General features: G+C 33.0%; 1 long non-coding RNA gene, 1 other non-coding gene and 1 pseudogene across 2 annotated transcripts; all 3 read right to left on the bottom strand.

Moving 5' to 3' along the window:
• Window positions 1-12,377: 12,377 nt before the first annotated feature.
• Window positions 12,378-13,433, bottom strand: LOC133816070 (uncharacterized). The gene is made up of 2 exons (XR_009884999.1): window positions 13,299-13,433; window positions 12,378-12,913 (listed from the first exon to the last, which is right to left on the bottom strand). It is a non-coding gene; the product is annotated as an uncharacterized LOC133816070 (long non-coding RNA).
• A 1,604-nt stretch (window positions 13,434-15,037) lies between these two features.
• On the bottom strand, window positions 15,038-16,214 carry LOC133814330 (probable plastid-lipid-associated protein 13, chloroplastic; annotated as a pseudogene).
• A 943-nt stretch (window positions 16,215-17,157) lies between these two features.
• On the bottom strand, window positions 17,158-17,264 carry LOC133820208 (small nucleolar RNA R71). The gene has a single exon (XR_009886634.1). It is a non-coding gene; the product is annotated as a small nucleolar RNA R71 (small nucleolar RNA).
• Between the last annotated feature and the right edge of the window lie 695 nt (window positions 17,265-17,959).

Raw genomic sequence — 17,959 nt, 5'->3', positions numbered from 1 at the left:
GATTTAGATGGGAAACAACTTAATCAGAGGTAATCCAAGTTTTAAGTTCTTAAGTTTTAAAGCTTTTAAGATTTGATTGGATTTTATGTTTTGATGAGTTTTTGGATGAATTGAAGCTTGGGTTTGATTGGTTTTGGAAGATTAGGATGTTTGGAAACTTTAATTTTGAGATTTGGATAGGTTGGGGTCAAATTTGGAGCTTTGAAACTCGAAGAACACGAAGTCAGAAATCAGCACGAGTCATATGGCATTGGCTTAAGAGTCAAGAACGACATTGATGTGTTCAACACAAGCTGAAATGACTAGATCTAATGAACATAAGCATTGAATGAATCATCGTGAACATTAATGCTTGACCGACCTCAAGTTCGATGAAAATTAAAAGTGCTTGTCTAGTCTAAAGGCTAGTTAATTAGAAATAGGGCCAAAAGGCTTAGGTGACTGCAACATCACATGGCTATGGGTGTTGAGCCCAAGTTCGCGAGTCACTCATTAGTCACTTATCTGATTAGGGTGCGGAGCCCAAAGTCTGACTCAGTCATCTGATTAGGGCTACAAGCCCCAATATGATTACCAAAATCATAAAGTGATATTCACTCATCTGATTAGGGTACGGAGCCCCAGAGCGTGACTTAATTGTCACTTATTTGAGTCACTTATTTTAGATGGACACATTGGCCATCTATTCTCATTATGACTTGATAGTCATCAATACAAAGGGCAGGGCCCATAAATCATCTATACAAAGGGCAGGGCCTACAACCATTATTTGGACTTATTTGCATGCATGATTAAGGCTATTATTGCTAGGCATGCCTATTATGATTTAGTAACATGTTATTACTGTTCACGAGCATATTGAGTTTTCTTGTTGAGCTTCGGCTCACGAGTGCTATGTGGTGCAGGTAAAGGCAAAATAAAGCTGGACCATCCTTGAGTTGGAGAGCTTAGGTGACGATGTGTACTTATCCAGCTGCTCGACCACCACGACCGAGGGTTTAAAGAGGAACTAGGGTTAAACCCTATTTTGACGCTTAGGTCGGCTGGTTGTAAATATTTTATTGTAATTAACCTTTAAATTATATTTTTGGGATCCCAATGTATAGAATAAACGTTTTAGTGAAACATTGTATCTTAACCAAAAATTTTAACCCTAAACTGTTAATCATACCTAGTTACACGATTATGGCCAAATGACTCGATTAACAAGTTTAGCACTATTTAAAATGCACACCGTAACGGTCCCTGGGTAGTAGGGCATTACATAATCTATATGGGAAGTTTTATTTCTGACGAACTGTTGTACTGCTTGGTTCAAAGTGTTTATTTAGGCCTGAACAACAACTGGTATAGTAGGGTTGAGAGCAACCGCCGCAGGTGGGACATACTCATCGTGTCTTTCTCTTCGTTCATTGAGTATATCCCTTAAATCCTCGTCTCTTTATCTCCGCTCACTTGCTCCCAGCCGATTAAAGACGTTAGGATGCTTGGGCTGCCCCCCTGCGTTCTGACTTGCTGGTCGATTATCCATTAAAGGAGGGATTTCTTGCCCAAACCTTTGCTCTTGCTGCTGACAGGAATTTCTTCGATGATAACTGGAGTCCCCTTCATTGTAATTATGGTCGCCTCTAAACTGCGACTTGTGGGTACGCGACCTGCTATATGCACTGTCCCCCTCTCTTCTTCCCAACCCATCTCGGTAAACAGGAGGAAGCTTGCACTGGCTGTTGGGTCCTGAGACGTTTTTCTGTCATTAGGGATCCTAGACCGCATAGCTTAAGTCTGGCTGCCTCCTGCTTCCTGAGGGAACCTGTTCCCTGTCGAGTAAGACCTGCTCGTCTGTTGCGAGGTGTCTAGGGCTTCTGGGACACTGCTTGTCCCTATTATGTCGGTGCTATTGTATGCTACCTCAACCAGCATAAGAGGGTTGATGCTGCTCATTATTTCTACCAAGATTCAGAGGCTATCTTTCATGCTGGGCAGCTTGGTGTTATTCCGGTTGCTGTGAATTTCTCGGGTTTTGTGGGTTTGGAGGACATTGTGGGTTTTGATGAGGATAAGGATTCAATAGTAAGTCTAGTTGGGGGCTTTGTGCAGGTGGCAGTCCTCGAGCCAACTGAATAACTACTTCTAAGGCCACTGTTGTGTCTCTTTATCAACGATCCATGTCCGCCTGTGTCTTGTTTAATTCTCGCCGCTGCTGGTCGATCTCCATCTGTTGCATCACCATTGTCTCAGCCACATTTTCTTGGTTAGTTGTTAAGGGGGCTAACTCGTCCTGCAACAATCCAAGGGATGTTTGCAGGGTTCAAGCGTCCATCTCCTCTACTTCCTCTTCCAATTCCACCTGTGGCTCCTCATCTGTCACTCCTGGTGGAGGAGGTGGATTTGGTGGATTCTCCATAGTCTGTTCAGCTTGACTCGTTCTCCTGGTGTTCTTAGCCATTTGTTTTTTCTTGAGATCCTTAAGTTCAACTCTCAATGAAAGCACCAAAATGTTGACCCTTGATTTGGTCAACAACACAGAGTCACGAAAACGATATGAAAAGTAATGAGTTGAATCAAATATAACAAGCGACACAAGGTTTTATAGTGGTTCGGCCTTGATGATTGGTAATGACCTACGCCCACTTAGTGTTTTTATTTATATAAAATACTACAAAACCTATGATTAGTAAATTAGGGCTCACTAAGTTTCACAAGTTCCGAAGATGGTTACAAAGATCATGTATAGAAACACCTTAGCTCTCTCTGAGTATAACTTCTAGCGTATGAAATAAATAAATCCTATGAGTCCTATTTATAGGCTCATGGATGTACATATGGGCCATGGGTCATCCTTAACTTGCGTTACAAGCATAATAATTTAAATAATACTTTACATATAAATATTCATGAAATATCTAAATTATAACCGTATTGGATCTGGTCGCATGTTTCCATCCATCTTCTTTCCCTGCTGCTCAACACACCCCTTTGTCTGTTGAGTTGTAGAGTTTCTTCTAATAACCTAGTCGTAGGCTGACCAGACCCTCATTAATGATCAATCACGTGTTGTTCAGATGCCTTTTTAATGCGCCACGTCATCATGCTAATATTTAGGGAAACAATATTAATATAAATGTAAATGTTATAAAATATTATTATGATAATATATATAATCCTAATTTTTTACTAATTGTATTAATATGAATTAAAATATTATTATTATACAAGACTAGATCTTTAATACTTATATTAATATAAATTAAATATTATAAAATATCATTATAATAAAAATATATAATATATAATCTTAACTTTTATTAAAAAAAAGTATCATTTATATTTAAAAGGTTATCATATTTTGAAAAAAAAACATAAACAATTTTTTGGTTTAATTTTTCATTTAATATGTTTATGTCACTCTCTTATATATAATATTATTTATTTATTTGAAATATATATGACGATGATACAAATTTAATAAAAATAATTTATAAATTCTATAAATAAAACTAAGAAAACGTGCATTGCACGTTACTTATATCTAGTTATAAACTAAAACATGGATTTCTCACAACAAAATTAGTTTATCTAGCCACATAGCATGTTTAGTCAATTTATAGGACGCTTTATTATCATTGTGAGTTGTGACTAACATGAAAAAGAGATGCTAATGTAAAAATTAAACACTTGGTATGAGGAATTCAAAACTATCTAATTAAGAAGAATATTAATGAGAAGATTGTCTAGAAATTGTAAACTATATTTGTTATGATTAGTATAGTGCAAAACACTTAACGATTTTATATAATGGTGATGTAAAAATATGACTTTTTGTTGTATGTATTTAAAAATTGATTTGTGGGTCTAAAGTGGTACAATGAGGTATCTAAATATCCCAAAAAGTTTGGGAACGTTTTGAGTTGTTCAAGGTTGACTTTGAGCAAGTTGACTAGGCCTAGAGGCCACATATCACCACTTTGTTGGGAACATGTCACCTAGCCATTTGGTCGTATGCTGGAAAAGCAACATACGACATGTCACCTGTACCTAGGTCACGTTTCACCTATGTGGTGATGCATCACCAAATAGTTGGCTACGTGTCGACACTTACTGTATGTAAAAGTTACTTTTAGGCTCCAAAATGTATTTTAAAAATGTCTAATTCTTTTTTTTTTTTTTTACCTAATGATGATGCCTAACCTATTTTTTTTATAGATTTTTTGAGAGTTGATCACTCCTATCTAATCTCTCTCTAAACTCTCTTCCTCTCTCGTTTTCCAAGATTCCTAATTTTTCTTCAAGATCTTTATCAAGAAAAGATTGCAAAGTCAAAGATCAAAGACTTATTATAATCCACTCCTTATTCCAAGTGTAGAAACCTCAAGCTTTATTCATAGTAGTTTGTAATAAATGTTTTGGAGAGAAATTTCTTATTTTGGCAAGCCTTTTGTGTTTATTATTTTCTCTAATTTATGTTATTTTCCTATAGCACTATTCTCCATTGTTGTTGTTGTTGTTCTAACCACTTACCCCAATAATGTTCGATAGTGCATGAGAATATTTGGTTGGATTCGTGTCAATTGAATTACATTATTATTAGGAAAAAATAATTAGTGCATTGGAATATTTGGTTGGATTCGTGTCAATTGAATCACATTATTATTAAAAAAAATTAAATTTTCAATAAATATAAAATTAATTTTTTTGAAAAATAATTATATTATTATTACGTAATTATTTTTTAATTAAGTATATGTGGGCCCCAATGTATTATGATTAAGGGGAATATTTGAAATTTAGATTACTCTTTCATGGAATTAATTGATTCTTAGATGATTAATATTCCTAAGATTGATAAAAGATAAACCTTGTACCAAACATGAGATATTAAAGATTACTTTTCATGTGTAAAGATTATCTCATACCAAAAGATAGAGTGTATAAGAAAACAACTTGTATTGCAGACAAGAGTTTTAGCCTAATTAAATATCTAATAAAACAAGAATATTTTCTTGAAAAAAAAATGAATGAGTTTGAAGCCATGTTGCTTGTCCAGCTCAATCCTCCAATGCACAGACGAATTGCCTACAATCAAGATCAAAATCATCAATTTCTAGCAGATACCTTAGATTTGAACAAAGAAAGAAGGGAACAAGCCAACCTACTAATGACATCCTACCAGCAAAAAGTTGCTTGATAGTTCAATTCCAAAGTCAAAGATAGAAAATTTACAGTTGGAGATCTGGTTCTGCGACAAGTCTTCTTGAATACTCGCGACCCATTCGTAGGAGTTTTAACACCAAATTGGGAAAGAACTTGTTAGGTTGAACACATATTACAACCAGTCACCTATAAAATAGCTCAACTAAATGGGGAATTGATTCCATGTTGCTGTAATGGTGAGCACCTTAGAAAATAATATTAATGAACACCACTTTTAGAGGATTATTTTTCATTATTTTTTCTAAGGATTTTGATTAGTTTAATGTGTTTTAGGTTTATTTTCTTTAAGTTTTATTGTTAAAAATTAATTTGGTATTTATAATGGAAATTTCATAAAAAAAATATAAAGTTTGAAGTTGAGCAAACATTTTTCATTCAACTTTATTATTAACTCGGTTTGTGGTGTCACAACTTAAGCTTATTTAAAGACTTTTTTAAAGCCCATTTAAGGGGGGATTCATAATTTTGACTAGAGTTATCATATGAGATCAGATCTGAACATGGAGAGCAAGTCTTTTGGGAAACAAATACAAGTGAAGATTGAATTTTAAAGATTGAAGACAAATCATCACTCCTAGTTTCATTTTCTTCTTCTTCTTCTTCTTTATTTTATCTTTTTCTTTTGAATTTCAAACCATGAATTGTTATTATTGTTTGGTATTTTGCTTTAAGATGATGAACTAATTTAATTTCTAGGGTTTAATGGAACCCTATGTTTATGAATAAGTTTTCTTTTTAATCTTTATTTTGATGTTCATTTTAATTGTTTATATTGATTTGTGATTAAAGCTTATCAAAAAATGATTAACTTTGAAATATACCTAATCACCCTAGGTAGTCAAATTTTGGCTAAAATTAATATTATTAATAGATTTAAATTCTGTATAGGAATATTGGAAACAATCAATTGGTTAGATTTACTTGTGATTTGGAAGAACCTTGTGAATACGTAGGAACCCTAGATTAGCAATTAGAATATTAAATTAAATATGATGGAAGATTCTTATGGAAGAATATAGGGGAAATTAATGACCTAGATTTTTGTTGATTATTTGAATTCTTAATTTGCAATTAATTGATTTTCTTGAATCTTAATTTACTTTTATTTATTTTCTTGAATTATTATTTTAACTTTGGATTGAAAGAAAAAAAGTGTTTGATAATTAACAACTTAAAGATTAGTCTCTGTGGGATCGATTTTAACATATTACATGTTATAAAACGTGCTCTTGTGTAAGGTTGATAAAATCAATAACAATTTTTTGGCATCGTTTCCGGGGACCAATCTTTAAGAATTTATTTGTTAATATTAATTCACTATTTATTATTTTGAAATCAAGTTTCTAATTTGTTTGTTAGTTTGCTTATTTTGAAGGAAATTGACATTCTATGCAACGATTGAGATCATCTCAACTTATTCTGATTGACCTTGAGATTGAAAAGAGTGTCAAGAAAAATAGAAAGAAAGCGAGACAAGAAAAAGTCAACAGGTAGAGATGGGTGATAATGCCATGACCAACCTCCTCACACTATAAGAAAAAATGCTTTTAATAAGATCAAAAATGTGTTATCAAAACATACCATAACACTTTTTGACGTGTTTAGACCGACTATGTTATCGTAGGTCAGGGTACTTTACATAACACTTTATCATTGTTATACATATGTGTTATTATACTGTCAACGATAACACATTTTCTGTGTTATTTTAATAAATAGATAAGTGTTTAATTATATTATTTATAGTCGATTATATAACACATTTCAATACTTATAAATTTGTGTTATACTACACTTCAGTATAACACATGTTTTGTGTTATACTACACTTTAGTATAACACATTTTTTGTGTTATATAATGAAGTTTGCATAACAAAATTCTTTACTTATAAAAAGTGTTATTGTAATAGATATTATAACACATTTTTCGTATTATTTTAACACATTTTTTGTGTTATATAATGAAGTTTGCATAACAAAAGTCTTTACTTATAAAAAGTGTTATTGTAATAGATATTATAACACATTTTTCGTATTATTTTAATATTTAGATATGTTTAAATTCTCATTATATATTCATTTATATAACACTAATTTATTCTATTATATTTTTATTTTTTATTTATATAATTAAAATTAGCTTTTGAATATATACTAGCATCATCAAATGAACTTGATTTTCAAATAACAAAAAGTAAAAACATTCAACATTGTATTAACAATCCACAAATTAGTTTAAAACATTCAACACTGTCATCAACAACAAAATGTTCTTTAAGTATTCAAGTAGTCTTAAATATTCAACATATTGAAAAGTTACTACTTTCAGCACAAAATATTCTACAGCTGTCCAACACAAAGCCTTCAAAATTAAGTATCCTTTTCTATTTCGCTTGTCACACCGGCAAAATAAACACAGAAATATTTTATTGTTATTATCTAGCATCACAAATTACTTCAAGAAAAATGCTATGGAAATTATTTCCAAGAGAGGACACCGCATACAATGTTCCAAAAGAAATTTTTTGAGTGGTTTGCTTCTATTGATAAGTGAGATGTATTTTAATGCACATAAGTCATATCACAACAAAGTAATATCTCAAATTGAGGTTACGGGTGCAAAATTACAGAAATTTTAGCTTGGATCATGATACCACGGAGAGAAATAAATACACTTTTCATTATCAAACGTAAATACATATTCAAATTCATTATAATTCTAAGTAGTAATAAGTATTCATTCAATCACTACCACATATGATATGGCGATCATAATCATACACTTTTATAGTTGAAAATAATAACTCAGAGTGGTCTGTCTTACCCAATCATGAGCTCCTCGAGCTTCGGCCAGTCCATAGGTGAGACCTGAATACACTCCACCAGCCAGTCCTGCCATATATATATATGTATAAGCAAGAACACAAACAGAGTGAGTTTTAAATGGTTTTCAAGTAATTAAGAACATTGAGCTAATAAAGCTGCTCTCACACTCACCCCATTGTAATGATTCTTTTCCTGTGCTCTTCACCTGAAAAAGTGCAGATTTATTAACACATATTAGTTTATATTAATAAGAAGCTTAATGGAATATGTATGAGTATAAATATACAAAGGACTCACCATGGCTTCAAGAGAATTTCTGTTGGTTTCACCTGAAAAGCTCAAAGTATCACCATCAAGAATAGTTGGTAATATTAGTAGCTTATTTTTATTGTTATATCTATCAATATGCTGATATGTATATATACATAGACTCTTGGTATTGGGATTCATAATAAGTTTAGGCATCTCAAGACTCTAAATCTTGAAACAAAAGGTATAACAGTGAAAGTAGGAAGTAAAAAAGAGTGGCAAAAACCTGTGAGGTCTGGGAATCGACTCTTCTTGGCAGTTGATGAGACATCTGAGGTAATACTACCCACACTACTAGAAGAAGAATCAAGTCCTGCATTTATTTACTGGAAAACTAATTAACACTTGACCTACCTAGATATATAATCATCTATATATAAAAAGAAGAAGAAGAAGAAGAAGAAGAAGAAGAAGAAGAAGAAGAAGAAGAAGAAGAAGAAGAAGAAGAAGAAGAAGAAGAAGAAGAAGAGTACCTTCAAAAGTAGTAAAATAAGCTACTCGAGATATGGCCTGAACAGCTCTAATATGAGGATGAAAACATCATTCATTTTTTTATGAAGGCAAGACATGAGTAATGTATATAATATATGTTAATAAAGGCAAGACAGAAATATATGTCTTACCTATCAATTATCTATCCTATGCAGAAGAGCTTCAGGTATAAATGGACTAGTTATTATCTAGTTATGCACAATCCATACTATTTGTATAAAAGCTTTCAGCAAAAATATCACAATGATCGAATTTCTGAACTTTGTCTCAGAGATTCAAGTAGATAAATTTATATACACAAGTTTCATCCTTGAGTAAATAGGAAAATATATATATAGAATGTTTTGTAAATTTCAATGACCAAGAACAACTTCTCTACCAGTAAGGTATAAAGGAATTTTGACATTTGAAAAAAACGAAAATGCTCTCATTGATACTTAGACATCTTAGTCTAAACATATGTGTATTTTTGTACCACTCCCAAGTTCAAAAGTAAGAAATAGTTTACTTTTTCCATGTGAAATATATATGTTCTAAACAGTAAAATACAATCTGAATTTTCTATATATATTCTTGCTAACCTGGGTTCCCATTCTGAACTTATACAACTGTCCAAGCTCTCATGGTGGTTGTGCTTAAGTATTCTGCAACCAAGAAAAGCTTCCTAATTTGTATTAGTGCTTTATTAAATTCCAATAAACTATCTCTATTCAGATCACTAGTAACAGAAAAATAAACAAGATTTAAGCATTGTGAGCCAAAACTACAAATAGTCAATACACCTGATGAATTGGGGCACATCAAGCTTGTGCAAATTGGGCAATCAACCTGTGAATAAACTCCAGTTTTCCCACCAAAAATAGGGGTTTTCTTTGCAACTCTGCTACATTATTATCTGGAATTGTATTTAGTGGAGCTCAATACACATAAAGCCTATTAAAACAAAGTGATGAAAACCATGAAAGTTACAAAAACATTGGCATTAATTGAATGTGATGAATATCTTGATTTTGGAGATGGAAAGCAAGTTGCAGGTTTCAAAAGTAAATAAAATCAACAAACTTGAAGAGCAAATACCTCACTCAATGAAACTACAGAGTATATGGAATAGCTTATATATGACATGAGACATAAATTTAACTTGAATTTAATTGCATATAGCCTACACCCAAGACTTAATTGCTTTGATTTCATTAATAAACATCATGTCTTACAAATAAATTTATGGAAGTATATAAATAATGAAGAAAGTTCTAAGCTTTGAGTTCAAAATTTGCAAATGCTAAATCTATATTGTATACAAAATTTGAGATCTAAAGGAAAAGAGTTTGGAAAAGAAGCTTATTTACTTACTTCAAATGAACAAAAAGTTCTAAGCTTTCTTCTTCAACTTCTGGGGCCAAGGCTAAGCTTGGGTGCCATCCATGGACTTCATCTGAATGTGATTATGGTCAAGTGGAGTAGCAGTGGCCAAGGCCTCATACGAACCCAATCTCCTAACCCCAACGCTATTCGAAACCAGAGCATAAGTCACCATGAGTATCACAAAAACAACAAGTACATAGACCAAGAATGCCAGATCCAGAACCGCGGATTGAAAGGGGTATTTGGTAAAAAGGAAGATTGGTGAATAAAAAAAAACATTCAAATATGTTTTCACAAGAAGAATATAAGAAAAGCACACCCACAAGTCAATGTGGAGCAAAGAAATCAAAGGAACACAGACACAAACACTTGATACTATATTGAGGATTAACACACAGACAAAAAGATTTGAATGCTTAGTTAATCATTTCAATGTAAACAAAGAAAAAAAAAAGACTTATTCCACAAACTTTCATGTGTATAAGGAAAATTATTCAAGTGAAATCAAGAAACTCACCCAAACCATGAGATCATACATAAGCATACAAACAACAAAAATAAAACATAGAAAGATTTTTGAAACTAATCCATATTACTCCATACTACTATAGTCCATATAAATTACAAAATTATACGGTATAACCTTGCATAAACTTCCCACTGTCTCATTTTGGATAGAGATCTTCTAGCAATAGGAGCGAATGGAGAGTTTCTAGCAGGTATTGCTGCAGAAGCTTTTAGTCCAAATCCTTTCCACCTTTTCTATACTGCATATTCAATTTTACAAGACATGTTACTATTTATAGTTGAATGAGAAAGTATAAACATTGATAACAAACAAAAAATGAGTAGAAATAACATTTATAAGGTAAGTTGAAAAATGTACCTATTATTCCATCTTTGAACCAAATATAGACCCTATTGCCCAACATAATATGTTTAAGTTGTTCCAATTCCAATCCTCGCCACGTAATTGTTTGCTTAGCTTCTTTAGCATCTGCATTGTATAAGGATAAACAACATAAGATAGAATTTATAATGAAAATAACATATACACATCTCTTGTAAGACTAAAATTAGAGTATGGATGTTCATCTCTTGTAATTTTCCAAACTAAAAAGTATACTTTCTATCTTAATTATAGAATGAATCATGGACGATAATCAACAGCTAGGCCAATCATCCTTGTAAAGTATCAGTACTATCAAACCAAACAACAAAAAGAGAGCTCATAATCAATAATTAGACTATAAAATTGCTGTAAAATAAATAATTATACAGTAAAGTTAATGAAAAATCCAAAAACTCACACAAACACAAAAATGAACACAACCCAAATAATATGCTAAAGTTGTAGCCTATAATCAATAAGACAAAGGACAAAAACATCAAAATAAATTATTGTGAAACCCAAAATGCAAAACAACTATGAACACAATTGTCATTCTATGGGGTATTTTCTCAAGCACATTTTCTGCATTAAAGTTAAAGCAAAATAAATAAATAAATATATATATGTATACACATATTGCTAAGCCTCTTGTTTTACGTAAGGCAGCTTGCACATTGCAAAACCAACAATAAATCACAGGGAGACTTCTCTTCTTCTTAATATTTTTTCTTTCTAATGTAGCATAAATAAGAGTACACCATAAAGGATAACAAAATCACAAGACTAATGGAAATGTATTTTACCAAATGTTGCTTTTTCTTGGCAAGAAGCTGCACCAGTTTGTATAATTTTTGAAGAACTTCCTTATTAACTCATCCACAACAACATCTTCTAACTGTGATGGCAAATATCATAAAGTCAAATTTATATAAGAGGATTAGTTAAAGCCAAAGCTTTACAACCTTAATTAACAATCAGAATACCTTCAAGACAGACTGCTTATTAGCTTTCTGAATGTGAATATTGGCAAGGAGAAGAATTAGATGTTCCCTCTGGTTGGCAACATTGCCTTCCTGGTTAGAAAACACATTATGAAAATTCAGAGAAGCATCAAAATATGAGCAATGCAGAAGAAAGAGCACATAGTCCAACCATGGAAAACAGAAATCAGAAGTACTTGGCAAAAAAGGCCTGAATGGCCAAGTAAAGTCATATCTCAACCTTTTTCTAGAGATTTTCTAGTCAGAAGCTATCTCCTTTAACATCTATTTTTTTAAGAAAAAAAACCTCAGAGCCATAGATAGTTTTCCAAACCATGAAATAGTCTTAGGAAGGGTACAATAATCAAATTTAGAGCACCATAACACCAGCTGCGGAAATTATTGTTAATTGGACATTTTTTTCCTTTGAAAAAGAGAGTAATGAAAAAAATATTATTTTGTCAGTTAGGGACAAGTGAAGACAGCCATCTAATAGCAACAATGAAATAACAAAAGAACCATATTTTGCTCTCAGAACTGCAATATGAGTTTTTCTCAATACACCAGAGCATACATTTAATTCAAATATTGTTAGATATTAAATGTTTCATGACAGCCATATGTGTGATAATCAGGAAAACCCCACTCTGAACTTTGTCACAGTTGTCTCAAACAAAATGAAGAAAAATTTATATATGTTTCATGCAAGTCAATACCTGAAATCAAGAATTTCAACATCTAGGAGTAATTATACACAATTATGTTAGGAAAAGAGATGCTTACCGTCCATGTAAAAAGAAGGCTAACTTTTGCCCTTTCCTTTCCTGTGTTCACCAACTGAAAACAAACAAAGTCTACTAAGTAGCTTTATAACAACAATATCAAATTCGTAAATTTATGACTACAATATCATATTCTAGATCATGCTGAAATATTCACATACTTATTTAAGTTACACTTATACAGAATTTAAAAATTAATAACAAAATCAATTCACACAGGAGAAAATACAAGGAATGATATTCAGCATATAATCACACCGAACAACATACATGAGCAGGGGAATTAATTTTAATAATAAAGAAGGGCAGGAAGAAGCATCATCTTTTTAAAAAATGTAACCAAAGGACTCATTTAACAATATACCCAAGTAGTAACTTGATACTCGCTTCTCTACTTATGCTTGACATGAACAACCCAGCAGAAATTTTCAGCGACTTACTGATTGTTCAACATGGATCCAATTCATCTGCCATTGATCCCATTTTCTGCATGAAGAAGTAAGCAATCCAATTCATGAATCAAGCTTTTGAAACTCATGAAACAACTTCAGTTACTAGTTCAGAACACATCAAACAAATTAGTTTCAAACACTACTATAAATAAGTAAGCAATCCAATTCACCAACATGCATTACAGTAGTCATTATAGCTTAATCAAGGAAAATAACAATTAACACTTTCCTTAAATATTTCATTCTAATGAGAACTTAGCTAAATATTTGTACTTATTTGGCTACAACTTGTTGTTTTAAATTTTCACCTCAAATATCTTGTTGGAGCGAGCTGATTTTTTTTCTAGAATTGCATTGATTCCTTGTTGCGTTGGGACACACCATTTTTTTTAAAACACATGTTGGGGCTTACATGTTTTTCTGTTGTAATATCAAAGTGTACCATTGATTCATTTTGTACCTTCTAGATATTCCTCTATTATATCTGTTGTTCTGACAGAAAACTTTTGCATTCTTTAGGAAACCTTGTTCGGGGTATAAAATGAAAGAGATGACTGGTAGAGGAATTTGGTAGGCAGTGGAGAAAATGAGGAATCAGAAGCTGGTAATGCCAGTGCTACCCCAAATAACAGAACTGGAATACGCATGTATCAGGTACAAACAATTGGTTATGATTACAATTTACAAAACTGTGTGGTGAATGTCGTTCTAGGGGAAACATATCAATTAATGTTTTATTTAATGGTTAAATAATTTAGTTGAGAAAATATATTTATTTAATGCTCCGAAAATAATTTAGAAATAAAAAATTTACATAGTAGAGTTGTATAAAGACTAAAGAAAAGAGATCAAATACATGATGGAGATCAAAGATTAAAGAACATAAACAAATAATAATAATAAAAAATTAACAAATCCAAACGTACCATTTTGTTCCCGCCTCTGTTCTCCCAAGTCACACGAGCCCACAACCTCGCCTTTGCTCTCCCACAACCGCGACTCCGTCACCGAAATGATCCTCGCTAGTGCATCCCCACTGTCGCAGCCATTTGCCTGCAAGCCTCCACTATCGCAACTCATCTGTACCACAATTATAAAGTACCTAAACCAACTTATTGAATAGTAATTCAAGGAACAAATCTCAAATTCAAATTCAAACTATAACTAACCTCTTGCTTCACATTCTACTAGGTGAAAACATAGACAGAGAAATCCAATTACGCATATATGAGTTATAAGAAGGCACATTGATAATACTTGACATCCAGAAAAAAACATGATAGAAGACATTACTAGTAAACAAAGTAAGAACCTTTAGACAAAGAAAATCAAAGAGAAATTACGACCACATTTTAATGATCTTTTGCATCTTTCTAGGGAATATTATAATGATCAAGTGTAATCAAAGGTGAGTAAAAAAAGTATCCTCAGCAGTCAAGACTTAATGATCCTTTGGAAAATTTCAAAATTTCAGTTACTAATAGTTATCTTAGCTGCTCTAATAGCTCATGTCATTTTTGTGTTATAAAGAACTATGTAAAAGCAACTAAAGATAAAACTCCGGGAACTGCAAATGTCAAGTGCATTTGGGTGTTATAAAAGAGCTATATAAAGGAAATCTGGAAGATAATAAAACCCCAGGAAACTGCAAATGTCAAGTGCAGGATACTAACTAGCCAAAGGCTGATTACTTTTTTCTTATACAAGCAAGAATAGTAATGTAAAAGTTAACAGGCTGAAAGGACAGAGTTCTGTCCCATACAACAGTTATTTCCAGGACAAAGAACAAGAAATATCTGACCAAACACTTTTTGACAACATATTAAAACAGAGATTATAGGTAGGTACTAACTCAAATTTTTAAGATTTAAAAAATGGTCAATAAAGCATAAATTTTTCTTACTCAAAAGAACTCTTAGACCACCAGTGAAAGCATCCCTAACAGGTATAGGAAGTTGATGTATTGTGTTTGCTACCTGACCAAGTGCACCTTTAAGTTGTTCTGGCACCGTTTATTCAATAACCTTTGGTGTCTCAAAAACCCCTCATGTGTATTCCTCTCTCATTTGAAGTGGTCCTTCAACAGTCAATTTTGTTGACAGAGTAAACTTGGTTTCTATCTGCATTCAAACAAACATAATAAATTCCCTTTAAAAAGAAAGATATCTGCAACTATGTGCTGATGAAGTTATCAAAGCATACAAATCAAATCAGCATTAAAAAAAACATGCAAACAGATTTATTTCCCATTTGTACTAAATTTTTGGCATCTTAGAATAAGAAGTAAAAGTTAATTTTGTAAAATCATCTGAAACCATATGGTCAATCAAATTAAGTTGGAAGCATTGGGAGAAAAGGAGCCAAATTTGTAAACACATACTATGAAATCCCATTTGTTAAGTAAATTCACATCATTAAAGAGTATAATACCGAGTTAAAAACTCTCATGTTTGCCGTAACTCTTGCATATCCATCCTTGATCACCATATCCATTTTCGACAAGTTAGCCAAATTTGAGGGAAATCTCCAGCAAACAGTTCAGGGGTTACAATAAACATTAAACACGATAAGCTGTTATCCAACTCAATCCAATTTCACACTAACCACATAATTTTGGACAACTACAAACCACATTTCTCAAAGCTGAGTAACACATTAGAGCATAGAAAACTCACTCGGATATGAATTTGGCAGCAAATAAACCTGGGCTTCCAGACCCAAACCATTCAAAACTCCACCGACCCTCCAAGAATGGCGACCTGATTTGCTTAAACAAGTAAAAATCCCATAAAAATTGAAGCTTGGAAAAAAATCCTTAGCTCAAATGAGCGCTTACGTCGTTGGACGAGGCGTCAGATTAAGCCGCTCAAGGCACGAGCTTCTTCGGTCGGTGACGGGAAACATGGGGAGGGAAGTTGTGGTAGATGAGATGGAGGAAGACGACGAACAACATGAATGGATTGTAGAGACAACAGATAGCTAGTACAAGACCGTGGTAGACCCATGAGTCGAGCCACGTCGTAGACCCACCGCCGCAAGCACTGTCACACCCACGAGCGAGCCACGCCGTAGACCCATGAGTCGAGCCTCCCTGTCACACGACCCAAGCCGCAGGCCCCCATCATCTCGTTACACACCTGCAACAAATAGAGAGAAAGAAAGAAAGATTGAACGAGCAAAAGAGAGTTACTGAGTGTGAGAGAGAAACAAAGGAGGCGTGAAAAGTTATTAGGGATTCAACCTTAGAGATTTCTCTTGTCTTTCATTTGGCGCCTGTGTATTTCATTTACCGCCTCTTTCATTTCATTTAAGTAAAATGTCTGTGTCTTTTTCTATTAGCATGCGACAATAATACTTTTTAAAATATGTGATATTTTAATGTAATATATGGGCATAGTTGTTGTAGTGTAATGTCGATCCACATCGGATTGGCAACCCACAAAGGGCTGGCAATGGAGCAGGTGTTGATCGTGAAGTTCAAATGTGTCTGTGGATCAAAGACTATATTATGCCTTCCTTCGATGGCATTCATTCAAGCATTGTAAGGCCAGCAATTGAGGCCAACAACTTCATGTAGACTTGGCCACCATGCAAGCCATTGCATAGAACAAATCCAATGGCCTTCCAAATGAAGACCCAACTGCTTATTTGAGGAACTTTATGGAGATTATGGATAATTTCAAGACAAATGGTATATCTTAAGAGACCATTAGATTAAGACTCTTTAGTAGATCTTTGGATGGAAGAGCAAGAGAATGGTTGGACTCACTACAAAGAAACTACATTACCAGTTGGAATCAACTTCTAGAAGCTGTTGAACAAGTATATCTCTTATGCGAAGACTGAAAGTTTGATTAGAGAGATTTAGAACTTCCAACATTCAGACATAGAATCATTGTATGAGGCTTATGAGAGGTTGAAAGATCTTTTAAGAAAATGCCCACACCATGAACTTTCTGACCAAATGAAGATTCGAATATTCAACAATAGTTTGAGTCTACAATGTGCTACACAAGTTGATGGAGCTGTTAGGCGTTCGTTAATGAATCAATACCCCAATGATGCATTTGAGATATTGGAGGATCTGACTTTCAATAATCGTAGATCCCGTGATAGAGTCAATTCTAGATAAGAAACATGTATTTATGAAGTTGATCAGTTGACATCATTCCTTGCAACAACAAAAAAAAATAGTGTCACAACTTGAAGCTCTTAATAAGAAGATTTAAGGCATGTCTATTGCTCAACAAAAATCTATGCAGTCGGTATAACAAGTTCAAAATATGCAAATATTTTGTGACTTGTGTGGAGAAGGTCATTCAAGTCGTCAATGTCCTTTGGTCTATCAGGATGCTACACAACAGAAAGTTGCTAGTTTTTTTTTGGAATCAAATCTGTCAGTAGAATAATCCATACTATACTTACAATTCTGGTTGGAAGAATCATCTTAATTTTTTGTGGAGTTCCAATTCGATTCCTAATATGCCATTTCAACCAAATGCTCCACCAAGATTTCAGTAACAACCAAGGCAATAAAACAATGAGTAGAAGCCATCAACAGAAAAACTTTTTCTCTAATATATGCAGAAAATTGATGCAGTGATTCAAAACCAAAATGCCCTGATTCAAAGTCAAAGCACATCAATGAA

Source organism: Humulus lupulus, chromosome 2 (genome assembly GCF_963169125.1).
Source record: "Humulus lupulus chromosome 2, drHumLupu1.1, whole genome shotgun sequence".
NCBI classification, from domain to species: Eukaryota; Viridiplantae; Streptophyta; class Magnoliopsida; order Rosales; family Cannabaceae; genus Humulus; species Humulus lupulus.
Note: the sequence above shows the minus strand (reverse complement) of the source record. Positions and strands in the feature narration are given on the sequence as shown.